The 12,497-nt window shown below is 35.1% G+C and overlaps 1 non-coding gene across 1 annotated transcript; it reads left to right on the top strand.

Moving 5' to 3' along the window:
* The first annotated feature begins 10,059 nt into the window (after positions 1–10,059).
* On the top strand, positions 10,060–10,161 carry LOC121263911. Its single transcript, XR_005940393.1, has one exon. It is a non-coding gene; the product is annotated as a U6 spliceosomal RNA (small nuclear RNA).
* Positions 10,162–12,497: the final 2,336 nt, after the last annotated feature.

Genomic DNA, 12,497 nt, shown 5'->3' with positions numbered 1-12,497 from the left:
AAAAAATTAACCAATAATTAAATAGAGTTGTCAAAAAGAGTGAACATAGTAGTATTTTTCTAATTTTATATACTTCTTGAAATTTTCGTTCTCTCTGTCGCTTTGATGGTTTCAGCGTCCAAATGTTTACGAGTACTGATGCATGAAGACAGTCCAAAATCCAAATAACAACAACTGACTCGTTGACCCAATGAGTTTCCAGCAAAGCTGAAAGGAAGTACTGCACGTTAAAAATTATCAAAAACATCTTAATGTCTGATCTCTGACTAGGACTCGGATGGAACACTAGTGGAACAACAGTGTTCAATCCAAACCACACCCATTCTGACATGTTCTCAGATCTTATGCACACGTGTAACTCTCTCTCTCCTCCCTTCCCCACTCTTCCCAGCTCTATCTGCATGAACATAGTATATACATGATATCACGTAGATCCTGGTAAAGATATTGTCTACCTCGGCTTTTCTTTGATTTTGCTGCTGCTTCTCTTTGTTCTCTTCTTCGTACACAATATTTTCACGACCAAGCTGTCTACCCTTTTCTTTACATTTACTTCTTGGTGTGACCTATTATATATTAAAAATATAATATAAATAATTAAATTTATATTTTTGATCAGTTTATTCTTTTAATATAAATAATAATTTTATATAGTATTAGAATAGATAAGATCTTGAATTTGAATCATGACTTTATATTCTATTTCATTTAATTAAATATTCTATATGTTAAGTCATTAATTAGTAAGGAGAGTCTGACCTATATGTAAATCAGAGTGATAAAAAATATAATGTAAACAATTATATCTATCTCAAAATTTTTATAAAGGATTGAGCTATACCTCATATATTTTATCATTCTCAATCATATTTAGGCTGTATTTAGATATTAAATTGAATTAAGTTGAGTTGAGATAAAAATTAAAAGTTGAATAAAATATTATTAGAATATTATTTTTTAATATTATTATTATTTTAAAATTAAAAAAAATTAAATTATTTATTATATTTTATGTTAAAATTTAAAAAAATTATAATAATTAATTAAAATGAGTTGAGATAGAATTAATATCCAAATTAACATTAATGTGATAATATTTATACATGACATGACTGCATTTGATAAAATTAATTAGAACGAGCAATACAATTATTTTTCAAAAGATACGAACATTAACCAATCTCTTCATATGCTTTTGTTAAGCAAGAGTTAGATCGATGTTCGCATTGATTTGTATGGGGATTTATATGTACGTGTGTTAGTTACACTACCGACAGAGAAGGAGCAAAATTAATGTTCTTGTTACCGTTGTTAATTGTACTTCCTACCTATGGTGGCCGGTACAATTTACTTTGAGTCCTCTGTCAGGACTGTTCGTACGAATAATTTTTGTACGCTCAACCAGTGTGAAAATAATGGATCTTTTTCACGAAACGAGTTCGAAGAGATCAAAAGCGCCGAAAGGCTACGGACCCCGCCCCCATGATGACATCACCTAAAAAACTCTTCATGAATATATATGCATGTATATGGGCATATCCCCTTTAGGTGCCGGGAATCTTCCACCGCAGAAACTAACTAAAATCTACTTGTATTTGTTTGATTATGGTCCGATTAAAAATGAAATGAGATAAAATAAGATAATTTAAAAATAATAGTAAAATTATTAATTAAAATTAGATGATATAAGATGAGATAACTTATGTATCCAAATGAGCCTTAAAAAATAAATTGAGATACCTAATATAATAAGCTGGATAAGGGTAGGTGATGTATGAGATTTCACATTGCTTGAAAATATGAAGTTTTTGCTCTTTATAAAATTTTAATGAGGTTCTAATTGTTAGTCCTTTTGGAGTAGAGGTCATGTGATTTGGGTCTTCCATTGAGGTATTACAAATAGTATCAGAGCCTATCCCAATTAGAAATCTGGGATTTGAACCGTGCCACCTATGACAGACTGGCCCGACAAAGATGTCAGAAATTTAAAAGAGGTAGATTGTGATATCTCACATGATAACGATAAGAGTAGGTGGTGTATGAGATCCCACATTGTTTGATAATGAGAAATTTTTACTCTTTATAAAATTCTAATGGAGCTCTAATTATATCATTGATTAGTTCTTTTAGAATATAAACTATATTATTTGCACCTTCTATTGGAATGTTACAAAAATGCTTGGCCAAGGAGGTCCTGAGATATTTTTCTTATTTTTTTTATTTAATAATTAAGAAAATATTTTTTAATGATGATATAATTTAAAAAAAAAAATGTTTAAGAGTATAAAAAAAAAATAATGACAAAAAAAAAAGCGTCTAATGGCCTTCTCCGAATAATATCTCGGACAGGCTTTGTTTGCATTCGCGTATGAAAAGATAAAAAAATGCATAACTTTCATAAAAGATCACGCATGGATGGACAAGGATTTACACTATCATGATATATATATGTGTATATATATATATATATATATCATAACTTTCATAACTTCCATACTTGTACGTAGCATCTGGTTAGAGGGAAAAAAAAATCATAAAATCTCTTTGTAGAAGTATATAATAGCAACAATTTATTAAATAAAAGTTATTTAAAAACAGATTTTGAACAACACCTAATTAAAACCAGCTTCTAAAAATCTAAAGAGCTTCAACTAAGAAGAGAGATGAAAAAATTCATACCCATGTAACAGCAAGATTCATAAGTAAGAAGAGAAATTTTAACGTTGAATAATCTAGAAGTTTGTGTGAGAAAGTAGAGAGTAAAAGATATTGAAAACGTGAGAAAGTGAGAAGAAAGAGATTTCGACCAACCTTTAGATAAGAAGAAAGTTGTAAAGAGATAAGTGAATTACTGTAAAAATACACTTTACATAGTTGGTGAGGGAAAAAAACACAAAATGATGGAAATTGAGAAAATTGAGGGTAAAATTGGACGAAAAAGTACTATTCATCTTGTACAGAGTATTTAGGGGCATAACTGTAATAACAATCAATTATATAGGGGCATAAGTGGAATAGAAAGTGTCAAACAAAAATACTATTCATTCCTATTCATATACCTATAGGCGCTTTTAATATATACTAGCAGTGGCTCAACGTGCAAGGCATGTTTGTCCAATTGAAAAAAAAAAATTTACCAAAATATAAAAGTTCACTGTAGAAGCAGATAATAGCACAAATTAATTAAAGTGTTCATTACATACAACATAAAGACATTGATATTTAAACTGTAATAGCTTAGAATATAGCAAATTACTTCATTTCAGTATACTGTATGTATATTTCCATACATATTATGCTGCAGTCATCAGCTCATCTTCAATTATGTTTTTATGACAAGAAATAGGAAAAATTCAAAATGAGCATAATTGATTGAATAAGTGAGTATTTGTGATAATCTTAGTCAACTATAGACTTACTCTATGGCCTATTTCCAGCAAAGATTGCAAATGGAATTATTGTTCCATAAAACAAATCTAAGAAAGCCATGAAATGAGGGTCAAATTGCTTCCTTTAAAGTGATTTCAGAATTGACTTGTGTAATTCGCAAGGACTGTATAGATTTAAAGGTCATGTAATAAGTATTTTATTAGAGTCTAAGCTAGTCTTTTATCCATCAAAATTCAATCTCTTGGAGCCATAATTCAATCTACAAACCTTAAACCACTCTTCAGAAATTGTAGACCCCTAGGTTCACAAATTCTTCAAACCCAAAGCTTTCAAAAGCACATGTAGACCGGTTCTACATCAATATTATAAAGCATACCGACAAACCTCAAGTTCAGTAGGCGATACAGGCTCATCATTTAGAAATGCCTATTTATCATCAACCTCTATTAGTTCACGTCTCTTTTCTGCAACGAAGTTCTCTGCCATATCGACATGCATTTCTTCGATAACTACTTTTTCAGTGTAATATGCAATAAAAATTAGTATGATTGGAAACACAAGGCCATGTCTAAAAAGAACAAAAAAAAAAAAAAAAAAAAAAAAAAAAGAAATAAAGATTAAACAAAACAAATATCATATCCATTGAAACTGACCCATTGGGAACATGAAAATAAAATGCTTTTTGCTGCACAATGTCAACAAGACCCTTAAAATCATCCTCCAACCCATAATTGGAACTTTGCAACATGCATGGTTAATCCCCCGACAAAAAAAAAATCATCAGATAACAAAAACCAAAAACCCATCAAACCACAAAAACCACAAAAACCATCAGATCACAAGTAGATCAGACAAAAACAGAAACAAAAAGAAAAAGAGAGAAGCTAGGAGTTCCATAACTTCAACAACCTAGAAGCCAAATTTTAAATAAATATAATCATTGCACTTATTCAGGTACAAAAGGGTATGGAGGCAACAACATGATAAGTTTAAAAGTAACTACAGAGAACGCTTACACTTCTGGAAGTATGAAGAGTAACAAGGCCGATAGGAATGAAGATGATACCCAGCAATAGAAATATAGAAATGACCTGCATAAGAGATTCTCAGCACCACAAGCACACAATTTAGGATGAATAATAGATTATGAAAGTCAGAAGCAAATAGTAGAATTTGAGAAGTTACCCAAGCTGGTGTTAATACTGGTTTACAACCTGGGAGCTTCTGCTGTGTAAACTGATAGAAAGCTGCAAACTTACCATATTGGGACTTATTATAAATCAACCTAGACTAAATTAAGAGCAAATATGTTTATTAAAAAAAATAATTGACAGTATGCTAATGGGTATTTTTTCAGAACATCACCTCTAAATTTCAAAAGCAATTAATAATACAAATAGGCAAAATAACCTCAACTAATTATAGATTTTTCTTTTCTTTTTTTGTGTAATTCACTTTCCTAATTATTCCAAAATGGAGTCAAGATTAACTCAAAAAGTAGAGTTTCCGTCGAGCTGGCTGCCGTCGGCCATTGAAAGGTGGTTTCCGTCAAGCCCTAGGAATACATTCAGAAGCCTCACATCTCTCTCTATGGGATTTGGTTTCAATTGGTGAAAGAAGCATTAGACAGCCAAGGAAAGAATAAAATACACAACACTCCGCTAGATAGAGGGACAAAACGTAAAAATGACCATCACCCCAAAAAACATTGGGCGATAACTGCTTTTACAATAGAGAAGATAGATATTCTTACCTGAAATACAAGGCGCTCCCAATTCAAAATCCAGAGTATGCTAATGGTTGGATTATGAACATGGTTTAATTGACACATTTGACCTTGAACATAAAAAAAAGTGTGGAAAAATAGACTAGAACTACCGCCGTACACTGTCCCCATGCCACTGCACCACCACCACCGAGCTCTTCTTCCTCTGCGGACCACCCGCATGGACGCAAACCACCATCAAAGCCCCCATGGCAGCCCTCTTCTCCCGGCAACTCCCTCTCCCGAATGGGTCTCATACGGTTTCTCCACCATTTCGCCGCCGTACGCCATCCCCATGATACCGCACCATCACCACCGAACTCCCCTTCCTCCGGCGACTACCCCATGCTCTTCCAGCCACCCATAGTTCATCCTCCTTCCACCACGCACGAACCCATCTCTCACGGCAACTCCCTCCCCCCCGCTCTCTCTCTCTCTCTCTCCAAACCAAAAACCCACAAGTAAATAAAGTCTTTAAACGAAGGAAAGGAAGCAAGACAATCTAAAATCCATTGGGTTAGCATCGGGTTTGTTTCTGCATTCATACAGGGAAAAAATGGAAACGAACATGCATAAAGAAAATGAACATGCCGAAAAAAGAAAAAAAAAGATGCAGAAGTAAAACTATACGAAGACTACTAGCGGCGAAGAGAAAGAAGAAAAACTCTAAACAACACAATATAATTTCTTTCTCTCTCTACTCGAGTCTCAAAACTCTGCAGACGCTGGAAAAACACAACACGACTCTGCCCTCCATCCCTCCTATCAACAAGCCGAACATCACACCACAAAACAGTAGCACCAACTAGATGCTTGAGACCCAATGAAGAAGAACCAAAATCATGACTAAAATAACAAAAGAAATCAGGAACGAGAGACACAAAAACATAGACTACAAGGGGCACTGATGGAAATTTTTTTTTTTGTACTATTCATTCATGTTCATCCATTTATAGCGGCTTTTAAATATAAGGGGATATATATATATATATATATATATGTAGATTTTATAGAACTGAAATGTCGGACAGTTAGCTTGATATATAAACGAAAGGCCATAGAAAACCATATCTTTTCCTCTTCTATTTATTATTCCATGCACGTTTGATTGTCCATCTACAGATCATTTGCTTGCCATTATCAAAACTTAGACATTTTGTTTTTGAGAAATGTTAATATTAATCATTAGGTTTTCGATCACAAATATGTCCCTAAGCTTCAAGAATAAAAAACTGAAGCCTACATATATTACAAAAAAAACTTGTATTTGTGATTAGTTATTTATTATAAAATTATCATTTTTTTAATTAAAATAGTCAATTTTTATCATAAATAACTTGTCACATGAATTACTCGTTTTTCATAAAGTGATACGTGTTAAATTCATTGTTCTCTCGGGATTCCATTTCCTCTAAAATGATATTAATGTTTACTGAGAAGTTAGGTAATTATCATGTGACATGTCACAAGTCAAAATTAAGAACTAAAAAAATAAAAAAAACTAAAGTACAAATTAAGCAATTTAATCTCAACTCCAAAAGTCAGCCATTTTTCTCGAGAATGCTGTGAACACGTAATTGTGTCCATGGGATCTTGAGATTGAGAACATTAATGGTGAAAATCAGGAGGTGGCCGGAGTCTGCAAGGTGGTACGTACTGAAGATCCGCTGTTGTGCTGTTTGTTGTCCCATGCATGTTTGGATCTGTAATTTGTTTAAGCTGTAGGAGACTCTAATATCATATGGTTTAGTTTACACTTGGCACACATGCTGCGGCGGAGGAGATCATGATCAGGACGCCCAAGATTCTATCACCCTCCACGTGTGCAAGATCTATACCCAGTACTGCTAGCTTCTTTATTTAATCTAAGCTAGCTACACCCCTTCTAACATCTGCAAACTCATTATAATTAATTATCATTTATTTATTTAATTAATTAACCATTACTACATATGACTTGTATTATCTCGTGGAGCAAGGCAGAGTTTAGCTTGCTAGCTGGCTTAATTACAGGTAATATTTGGAATATATATATTTTTAATTTTAGAAAAAATATAGGTATTAAGCGTATTTTATAATATTTAAGATTATCTATATAAAATTTTAAGAATAATGTTAAATGTAGTCTTGAAATTTGTAAGCCTCGTGTCATGTTTACATCATTTGAAAAAAAGTGAGTCTCATGATAAAAAATAAATTAATGAGTCTAAGATTTACTTACGTTTTTTAAAGAGAGTACATATACGAAACTTGGATACTTAAAACTGTATAAATTATTTATCAAATTTTAATGTTTTATTTATGTATTGAATCATTAGACTTGATGAAGAAAGAAGACACTATAAAAAAGTTACTTATTTATAACAAGACATTTTATATAAAAATATTATTTTCTATTAAAATTAATTTATTTTTATTATAAATAATTATTTTTATATATAATAAATAATTCGTCACAAATATCCTATTTTTCTAGAGATGCCAGTGCTAAGATCTGATGACTGATACGACAAAAACCCGCCGACACAAATTATGTGAGAAGTTATTTGCAATCTTGTTGTGCACTCATGGATCATGTGTATTATATATACACGATCTACCACTGTCGACCAACTAACTATTGCATGCAAGTGGGAACTATAGTACTACTACTCTATAGTACTACCTACAGTCTACTTTGTAGTAGTGTCACTGTAGAAGACGTAGTCACGTGGCAAGTTGCTAAAGTAGGGTAAACCTAATATTACGTGTGCACTGCACGAGTGGAGCTCGAGAACAAGTTTGGACATATGGGTATGGTGCATTACATATTTTATGGTGGCATAACTTAGACTGTAGTTACTCAAAGACAAGCCCCTGGCAACATTGCAGATGCGATCGGTTTCTTTCTGATTTTTTTTTTTTGCTTTTTTGTTCTGACTATAATGTGATTGAGAGAGAGAGAGAGAGAATCTAGTGAGAGGAAGACTGTGCTCACAAGTAGCAAGAGAGAGATCGAGTAGGGACAAATTAAGATGTTGGAGTTAAAAATGAAGGGTGGAAATGGGCTGGACGAAATCTGGAGGGAGGCCATGACTGATCTGCGAAACATCACGGGAAGCTTCTTTACTCATTGTTTAGTGCAACTTAAGCACGGCCAACCAAGTACCACTAGTAGTAATATTGTAAGTTGGGGTACTACTACCTCCTGCAGTTTGCGTGGTCTTATTACTGTCCGGATCTCTTATACTTTTAAAATCTATATATCTATTATAAAAGAGCGGGTTAGGAAGTAAGAATAATTCACTTGATGATTTAGATCAAAGTGCTCCTTTACAACTCTCATGTTAGATTGAAATACCCTTACTACATTTCTTGAACAGATATATGGAAGTGACATTAATTAGGCCTTACTACTTTCAGATTTACCGTTGTCTACTAGACCATAGCGGCATAGCCACCATGCACGTACGTTTCCCTCATCTAGTCTAGCAACCTCAGCCTATACATGCATCTCCCATTATTGGATCACAATTCCAACTAATGAGTGTGGCCCAGAGCCGCTTATGGCGACATATATGGCCCATGTGCCTTCCCTTTATAGCTACACGGCCTCTTGCGATCATGATCATCTAGGCATGCGATCGAGAGACTTCTTAATCCATTGCCAATGGGGTTGATTTGCAAATGATCAACTCCTAACTTCATGATTCAATAAATAAAAAGGGGCAATACTCGATCTAGTTCTACACATGAATATGAGGGATCCAAGTCCACAATATTCATATGTTCTTAAATACGAGAGTTTATTAATAAAATTGGGAGTCGTTAACTGCAGTACTTGACGATCAGATCTTGGCAAACGAATAAGCACTAATATAATAAGTATGTGTGAAAGAGAAGTTGTGGATATAGATCAGGATGTTCCATGTTGTATTAACTCGGGATCGATATTGTTCTTCATGATGTGGAACGTCCTGTTTCTAATCAATTAATGAAAGCTAAAATGTGAAGAAACATAATAATCGACGTAATTATGTGTAGTACTGACTTCACAGTACGCAATGCATTCAATTATAATGTCCATACCAATTAAAATTGCAAAAAGTAGTGTATTCAAAGCAGCACACAAAAGAAGCATAAACGACACCATATATATATATATATATATATATAGTCACCCACCGTCCAAAAATAAAATTACTTGACGTGTGCACGCTAGCTACTTCCTCTCATATTCAAGAATTATCGCTTCATTGTTGTGTTAATTCCCTTCTGCATACTCCTAATTACTAGGTTGGCCCATGACTGCTGAGTGGGAGTTTCAGAGTACTGAGTCTTAGGCCAGGCCCATCATGTCCTCCATGTCACTTGGGTTGCTGTTATATATTTGGTCCCCATTCACGGAATATATCATCCATTAAGTTCCTGGATCTTGGCCCGGCTATTTTCTACATCGGTATGTGCACCATATCCGTTGCCTCCTTCATTTCCAAACTCTTTAGTTCCAAAATATATATCCGTTTTCTTTGTCTTTTGTTTGACACTGCTTTCTGTAATGCCTCGATCTCATCTTTAGACATTTGGCCTTTCTGTAATACCCTCAATAGAAGGCTCAAGTCACATAACCTATACTCTAAAGAGAAATAACTTCTCATTCCCAAACAATGTGGGACCCACAATCTCCCCTCTTATATTCTCGACGTCCTCGTCAGGCCAGTTTATTATAGGTGACATGGCTCAAGTTCCACATTTCTTGTTGGGATAGACTCTGATACTATTTGTAACCCCCAATGGAATACTCAAACCATATGACCTATATTCTAAAATGACTAGTTAATGATACAATTGAAACCCCATCTGAACATTACAAAGAGCAAGCACTTCTCATTTCTAAACATATGAGATCTCATATACCACCTGCATTTATCATTTATAAGAGTGAGGTATCACAATACAGAGAAGATTACTAACATGGCTCCTGAGCAAGGATGACACGCACAAATTGAGAAATTGTATAATAGCCTATCCCAACTAGAAGAGTGGGACTTGAGCCATGTCACCTACGACGAACAGGCCTGACAAGGACGTCGAGAATATAATGGGAGAGATTGTGATATCACATTCTGATAAATGATAAGGGTAAATGGTGCATGAGATCCTGCATTGCTTTGGAAGGAGAAGTTATTATTCGTTATAATGTTCTAATGGGCCTCCATTTATATCATTGACTAATCCTTTTAGAGTATACACCATGTGACTTGGGCCCTCCATTACATTACACTTTCCCTCCATGATCGGTCATGCTGCATGGAAAGCAGAATTGGGCTATCGTACTTGAAAGGAACCCAAAACTTATGTTCTTTCACTGTCACTGTGCATTCCCTTGCCAGAGTTGTCTTCAACTCTATCTCCATCTTCACCATCAAAAAGTTGTCCCATCATATTCCATTTTCCTGGATATTTGCTTCCAATACCTAGCCTACTGTTTTTCCGATTTGAACATCTATTTTCCGATTCATACATGATAGTTGTAAATGACGAAGTAGCAACCAAAAAACCTCTTTTTCAGAGTCCATTTGATCTAGTGGGTTTTCTCTATCAAAATATTTGAGGATGAATAGATTTTGACATGGATCTCAATCGTTCTCTACCTCTCACTCTATACAAAATTACTTTGCCAACCAAACACTTTTTGCCTTTCTTCATTAGTGCTCCTTGGTGGGCCAAATAATGAGAACTCGATAATTGGGCTCAACAGGGGCCCACTAAAGCCTGTCTCATTAAAGAAGAACATTTTATTAGTTGAATTAGTCAAATATTATCAGGAGGATTATCTCAAAAGTAAAATAGGACATGAACTCCAGTTTACAAGGAACCACTCACTACTACTAAATTTGTCAACAATGAAGGATATGGGGTTGCTCAACTCTCTATAAGTACTACGATATGTACCTAGGTAGAAGGATTATTCTTCTTTATGGAAACTATAAAAGCTCGAGCTGGACTACAATTAATATCTTTTGTCAATTGACTTAACCATCGAAGTTTTTCCTGGCCACTTAGCGACCATCCCTGATCAGTTACATTCTTATTTCTTGTTGGTCGATCTTCGAAGCCTAGTGTTAATCAATCCAACAGGAATTGGAGTGAAAATTTTTGGTGTTGTCTTTGGGAACGTAGTGCCTTTTAAATTTGGTCACTCCCAAGTTCCTATAATGCTGATTTAAACTCACAAGTCGCATAGTGCGATGGCAAGAGTAGGGCAGTCTAACCCTATTCCTGCTCTGGATGAACAAATTGTTGCACTTGAAGAATGCTTTAGGGAAACTACTGAGGATATGCAGGCCTTGATTAAGAAGAATCAGGATGTTTTGAGTGCCCTTCACGTTAAGGATAATGCGGTCATTGAGCCCAAGGTTGAGGAGGATCGAGAAAGTGTGGCAAATAGATGGGTAGAAGAGGAAACTAAGACCAGTGAGGAGCTGAACAAGCCTGTCATTTGGATTGGTTAGGCTATTGATAAAGGAATGCAAGCCTTGGTAGAGGAAATTCAAAATAAAACTGATGATATGGGGTGGAAGATGAAAGACAAGTAGATTGCAATGGATGACTTGATAATGGACACCCACTTACCGTTCACTGCTCGAGTCCAGGAACACCCATTTACCATTAAACAGAGACGTTTAAAGGCACAAAAGACCCTGTTGAGCACATTGAAATGTATAGGGACCACATGGTGTTATAAGGTGTCCCAAACGAAATTGCATGTTGGGCTTTCCCATTGACCCTTAAAGGCTCGACAAGGACATTGTGAGGAACTGCCTGGCGTAAAAGGGGATAAACCATTCCTGGAGTTGAGTGAAAGGCGAACAATGAGAAATACTCTAGTGGTCTAAGGAAAACAACAGCGGGAGATATAGAGTGCAGCTAGTCCAACATTTGAGCGAGCAAGCACCTTGTAAGAGACCCGACTGACATGTCTCAGAGCAAGGTGGAGATGAGTGTCTCGACTATTGTAGGTAAGCTAGAAAAGTCGCCTACTGTGAAGACAAGAACGAGGAGCTGAAGAGGCTAGTGAACTCAAATGAGACAGGAGTTACTCACCCAAGGCTAGAGGGGATTACTCACCTAGGAGGAGCAACGGTCAAGGATTGACTAACCCATACATGGAAAATTTTTGAGATAACATAGAAGGGCTCAAAAGGGTGACAGTGCCATACGTAGAAGCCCACCGTCCATCTGAAGGGTAACATATGGATTGGTTCTGCAATGAAAGGTGAAAGCTTGACAAGTCATATCGTCTCATACAATAGTATGACTTAAGCCATGCTTAAGTAGAGTCAGAGGACAAAGCGTGTGG

The sequence above is a fragment of the Juglans microcarpa x Juglans regia genome, chromosome 4S (genome assembly GCF_004785595.1).
Source record: "Juglans microcarpa x Juglans regia isolate MS1-56 chromosome 4S, Jm3101_v1.0, whole genome shotgun sequence".
NCBI lineage: Eukaryota > Viridiplantae > Streptophyta > Magnoliopsida > Fagales > Juglandaceae > Juglans > Juglans microcarpa x Juglans regia.
The sequence above is the reverse complement of the archived record's forward strand: the minus strand, read 5'-3'. Positions and strand labels throughout refer to the sequence as shown.